This window comes from Moschus berezovskii, chromosome X (genome assembly GCF_049115385.1).
Source record: "Moschus berezovskii isolate FMDL1 chromosome X, NW_MosBer_1.0, whole genome shotgun sequence".
In the NCBI taxonomy this organism is placed as follows: Eukaryota; Metazoa; Chordata; class Mammalia; order Artiodactyla; family Moschidae; genus Moschus; species Moschus berezovskii.
Window position 1 is genome coordinate 83,478,938 of NC_142488.1, and position 6,000 is coordinate 83,484,937.

Sequence of the window (6,000 nt, forward strand, 5' to 3'; positions counted from 1 at the left end):
GTGATGGACAGGGAGGCCTGGCGTGCTGTGATTCATGGGGTCGCGGAGAGTCGGACACGACTGAGCGACTGAACTGAACTAACTGAACTGAATCCAGCTTTCTTATGCTTTGCATTTGCATGGAACATATTTTTCCATCCTCTCACTTTCAGTCTGCATGTTTCTTCAGGTCTGAAGTGGGTTTCTTGTAGACAGCATTTAAATGGGTCTTGTTTTTGTATCCTTTCAGCCAATTGTGTCTTTTGGTTGGAGCATTTAATCCATTTATATTTAAAGTAATTATTGATATATATCTTCCTGTTGCCATTTTCTTAATTGTTTAGGGTTGATTTTTTAGATCTTTTTTCTTCTGTTGTATTTCTTATAAAGCTGGTTTGGTGGTACTGAATTCTGTTAACTTTTTCTTGTTTGAAAACCTTTTTATTTCTGCATCAGTTTTGAATGAGATCCTTGCCAGGTACTATAATCTTGGTTGTAGATTTTCCCCTTTCAATATTTTAAATATACCTGCCATTCCCCTTTGGCCTGCAGAGTTTCTGCTGAAAGATCAGCTGTTAAGTGTATGAGGTTTCCCTTGTATATTACATGTTACTTCTCCCTTGCTTCTTTTAATATACTTTCTTCGTGTTTATTCTCTGCTAGTTTGATTAGTCTGTGTGTTGGCATTTGTCTCCTTGGGTTTATGCTGTATGGGACTCTTTGTGCCTCTTGGGCTTGATTGACTATTTCCTTTCTCATGTTGGGGAAATTTTCAGCTGTAATCTCTTCAAAACTTTTCTTCATATACTTTCTTTTTCTAGTCTTCTTCTTCTTCTGCTGCTGCTAAGTCACTTCAGTCGTGTCCGACTCTGTGTGACCCCATAGACGGAAACCCACCAGGCTCCCCCATCCCTGGGATTCTCCAGGCAAAAACACTGGAGTGGGTTGCCATTTCCTTCTCCAATGTGTGAAAGTGAAAATTGAAAGTGAAGTCACTCAGTCGTGTCCGACCCTTAGCGACCCCACAGACTACAGCCAACCAGGCTCCTCCATCCATGGGATTTTCTAGGCAATAGTACTGGAGTGGCTTGCCATTGCCTTCTCCGGTCTTCTTCTGGGACCCCTATTATTTGAATGTTGGTGTGTTTGATATTGTCCCAGAGGTCTCTGAGATTATCAGCTGTTCTTTTATTTATTTTTTTACTTTATTCTGCTCTTCAGAAGTTATTTCCAGCATTTTATCTTCCAGTTCACTGATTTGTTCTGCTACTTCAAATATTCTGCTATTGATTCCTTATAGAGGTATTTTTAATTTCAGTAATTGTGTCATTTGTCTCTATATTTTTATTCTTTAATTCTTCTAGGTCTTTTTAAATTGATTCTTGCATTTTCTGCATTTTGTTTTCAAGGTTTTGATCATGTTTACTATCATTTTTCTGAATTATTTTTCAGGGATTTTGACTATTTTCTAGTTTGTTCCTTCATTTGTGTAGTATTTCTCTGCCTTTTCATTTTTTTTTTTTTTTTAACTTATTGTGTTTGAGGTCTCCTTTTTCCAGGCTTCAAGGCTGAATTCTTTCTTCCTTTTGGTTTCTGCTCTCCTAAGTTTGGTCCATTGGTTTATGTAAGCTTCCTGAAAGGTGATATTTGTGATGAGTTTTTGTTTGTTGTTCCTCTGATGGGCAAGGCTGAGTGATGTGGTAATCCTGTCTGCTGATGATTTGTTTTGTATTTTTGTGTTGACTGTTGTTAAGATGAGGCATCCTGCACAGGGTGCTACTGATGGTTGGGTGATGCTGGGTCTTGATTTCGAGTGGTTTCCTTTGTGCTAGTTCTCACTGTTTGATACTCCCTAGGGTTAGTTCTCTGGTAGTCTAGGGTCTTGGAGTCAGGGCTCCCACTCCAAAGGCTCAGGACTTGATCTCCCTGCACCTCTCAACCTGCACTCCAAATGAGGGCAACTCAACAATAGGTGTGGTTTTGGGGAGTCAGAGCCCGTGCCAGGACTGGACTCATAAAGTTGATCAGCCATGGGATCTCCCAGGCCAGCAGGAGACTTCGGAGCAAAAACTAAAGCAATTCTTGATATACTTGGATTAATAGCAGATTTATTGCTATTTTTATTGATTGCCTGCCTTTTTTCTCTATTCCTATTTGTCTTCCACACTTTTGTACCTTTTGTAGTATTAATGGAATTTTCTTTGTGATTGCATTTTCTCTCCTTGCTAAGCATATCAATTATACTTTTTAAAAACTTTTTTAGTGATTTTCCTTCAGTTTCAGTATCCATTTGCAAATAACAGAAATTTGCTTCTAAATTATGCTACAATACTTCAAAGATGATGAAAGTTCAAAGTATTCCTATTTCCTCCATCTTGTCCTTTGTATCATTGTTTTCATTCATTTCACTCATACATAGGCATACTTAATCATATATATGTGTGTGTGTCTAAAATCAAATACATTGTTGCTGCTGTTATTTTGAACAAATCAACAAAAAGTAAATGTTTTTGTTTTATCTTTACTTATTCCTTCTTTGTGGATCTTCCTTTCTTCTGTAGATCCAAGCTTTGTACCTATATTGTTTTCTTTCTCTCTGAGGAGCTTCTTTTACTATTTCTTTCAAAGCAGGTATTTTGTCAGTGTGTGCATATGTGATAAGTCGCTTCAGTTGTATCCAACTCCCTGTGACCCTATGGACTGTATCTTCTGTCCATGGGATTCTCCAGGCAAGAATACTGGATTGGATTGCCTTACCCTTCTCCAGGGTGTCTCCCCAACCTGATTGAATCCACATTTCTTGAATGTCCTGCATTGGCATGTGAGTTCTTACCACTAGCACCACCTGAGAAGTCCCATTTTGTCAATAAATTACCTCTTTTGTTTCTCTAAGAAAATTTTTGTTTACCTGAGAAATTTTCTCACTGAATATAGGTTTCTAAGTTGGTAATATTTTCTCTCAGCTCTTTTAATACTCCACTCGACTCTCTTCTTGCTTCCATGGTTTCTGAAAAGTTCATTGTAATTCTTATCTTTTTTCTTCTATAAGGAAGTTATTTTTACTGTTGATTATTTCAATATTTTCTATCTTTTTCTTGAAGTTTGTTATTGTATATGATATGTCTAATTATATATGATTTTTGGAATTTATCCTGTGGGGCTTTCTCTAAGCTTCCTATATCTGTGGTTTGGTGTCTGACATTAATTTCGGGAAAATTCTCAGTGATGATTGTTTTGAATATTTATTTTGTTCCTTTCTATTTTTCTTCTTCTGATATTTCCATTATGCATATGTTTCACCTTTAGTAGTTACCCCACAGTCCTTGGACATTCTGTGTTTTTTTTTTTTTTTTCCAGTCTTTGTTTTCATTGCTTTTCAGTTTGGGAGTTCTCTTATTAAAACATCCTCAAGCTCAGATTTTTAGTCAGCTGTGTTCAGTATACTAATATGCCCATCAAAGACATTATTCATATCTGTTACAGTGTTTTCGATATTTAGCATTTCTTTTTGATTCTTAGAATAAAATGCTTCTGTTTATATTTTTCAACTGTTCTTCTATGCTCTCTACTCTTATACATTATAGCCCTTAGCATAATAATCATGGCTTTTTCCTCTTCTTTTTTTATTGAGGTACAGTTGACTGAGAACATTATATTAGTTTCAAGTGACCCTGAACTGTGAAATTTACCACTGTTCTCAGTCTTTCCCTCCCACCCTTAGGTAGGACAGGATGGGGGCTGGATTTGGGTGTTTCCTTTCTCCCATGTAGAAGGCTAAGCTACCTAGAGTTAAGTTTTCCAAAACTAAATTTCGTTCCTGATAGAAGCCCAGCAAATTATACTCTGGTAAAATAGTCTCTACTTGGGCCATGCCAAGTTAAGAAGAAAAGAATGCTCTACTGTATTTCAAAATTATTCATTTTCCCCTCTTACAGTCAGAAATATGAGGGAATTTTTCTCCTGTATTCACTGTAAGGACCTGGAAGAACTCCTCTAAGTAAATCTAACAAAACTTTATAGGCCCTTCTATGACTGGGTCTTCCTAGAGTTTTAACTCTCAGAGCTGTCCACACTGAGCCTCTAGCCATTTGTCAATTACAGTTCAGATTTTCCTACCCTGGCATTGGTTCCCAAAGAAGTTCCTGCTCATGGATTTCTGCTCTATAAATTATGATTCTCTGTATCTGCCTGTTTGTCTCTCCAATTACATTTGCTTGCCCTGTGACCTCATTATTTGGTGAATATAAGAAGAGTTGTTTCTTCAGTTTGTTCAACTTTTTACTTGTTGCTAGGATTGAGTGGTGACTTCTAAGCTTCCTGCATGCTGAACCAGAAATAGGGAGTCTCAAGTTTTTCTAATTAATTTCTAAGAATAAGATAAAATTAATTTTTAGGGATAGTTTTAGATAAATAGAAAAGTTTCAAAGATAGTACAGAGAGTTTATATTAATATAAACCCCAGGCCTAATCTCTCCTGTTATTAGCATCTTACACTTATATGATGCATTTGCCGCAACTAACAAACCATTGTTGATGAACTATTACTATATAAAGTATATAATTTGTGTGGATGCCCTTAGATTTATCTAACTTCTTCTTTCTGTTCCAGAAACTGCCATACAGGAAACCACATCACATTTAGTCATCCCAGCTATGATGAACAGGTTGTGGTGAGCTTCAGATACAGTTCAGTTCAGTACAGTTCAATAGCTCAGTCGTGTCCAACTCTTTGTGAAACCATGAATCACAGGAGGCCAGGCCTCCCTGTCAATCACCAGCTACCAGAGTTCACTAAAACTCATGTCCATGAAGTCGGTGATGCCATTCAGCCATCTCATTCTCTGTCGTTCCCTTCTCCACCTGAACCCAATCCCTCTCAGCATCAGAGTCTTTTCCAGTGAGACAATTCTTCGCATGAGGTGGCCAAAGTATTGGAGTTTCAGCTTTAGCATCAGGCCTTCCAATGAACACCCAGGACTGATGTCCTTTAGAATGGACTGGTTAGATTTCCTTGCAGACCAGGGGACTCTCAAGAGTCTACTCCAACACCACAGTTAAACAGCATGAATTCTTCGGGGATCAGCTTTCTTCAAAGTCCAACTCTCACATCCATACATAACAACTGGATAAACCATAGCCTTGACTAGACGGACCTTTGTTGGCAAAGTGATGTCTCTGCTTTTCAATAAGCAATCTAGGTTGGTCAAAACTTCCTTCCGAGGAGTAAGCGTCTTTTAAGTTCATGGCTGCAATCAGCATCTGCACTGATTTTGGAGCACTAAAAATGAAGTGTGACACTGTTTCCACTGTTTCCCCATCAATTTCCCATGAAGTGATGGGACCAGATGCCATGGTCTTAGTTTTCTGAATGTTGAGTTTTAGCCCAACTGTTTCACTCGCCTCTTTCACTTTCATCAAGAGGCTTTTTAGTTCCTCTCCCCTCTCTGCCATAAGGGTGGTGTCATCTGCATATCTGAGGTTACTGATATTTCTCCCAGCCATCTTGATTCCATCTTGTGCTTCCTCCAGCCCAGGGTTCCTCATGATGTATATTGCATATAAGATAAATAAGCAGGGTGACTATATACAGCCTTGATGTACTCTTTTTCCTATTTAGAACCAGTCTGTTGTTCCATGTCCAGTTCTAACTGTTGCTTCCTGACCTGCATACAGGTTTCTCAAGAGGCAGGTCAGGTGATCTGGGATTCCCATCTCTTTCAGATTTTTCCACAGTTTATTGTGATCCACACAATCAAAGACTTTGGCATAGTCAATAAAGCAGAAGTAAATGTTTTTCTGGAACTCTCTTGCTTTTTCGATGATCCATCAGATGTTGGTAATTTGATCTCTGGTACCTCTGCCTTTTCTAAAACCAGCTGGAACATCTGGAAGTTCACGGTTCATGTATTCCTGAAGCCTGGTTTGGAGAATTTTGAGCATGACTTTATTAGCTTGTGAGATGAGTGCAATTGTGTGGTAGTTTGAGCATCACCTCCACTAGCTTCCTTCATAGTGATACTT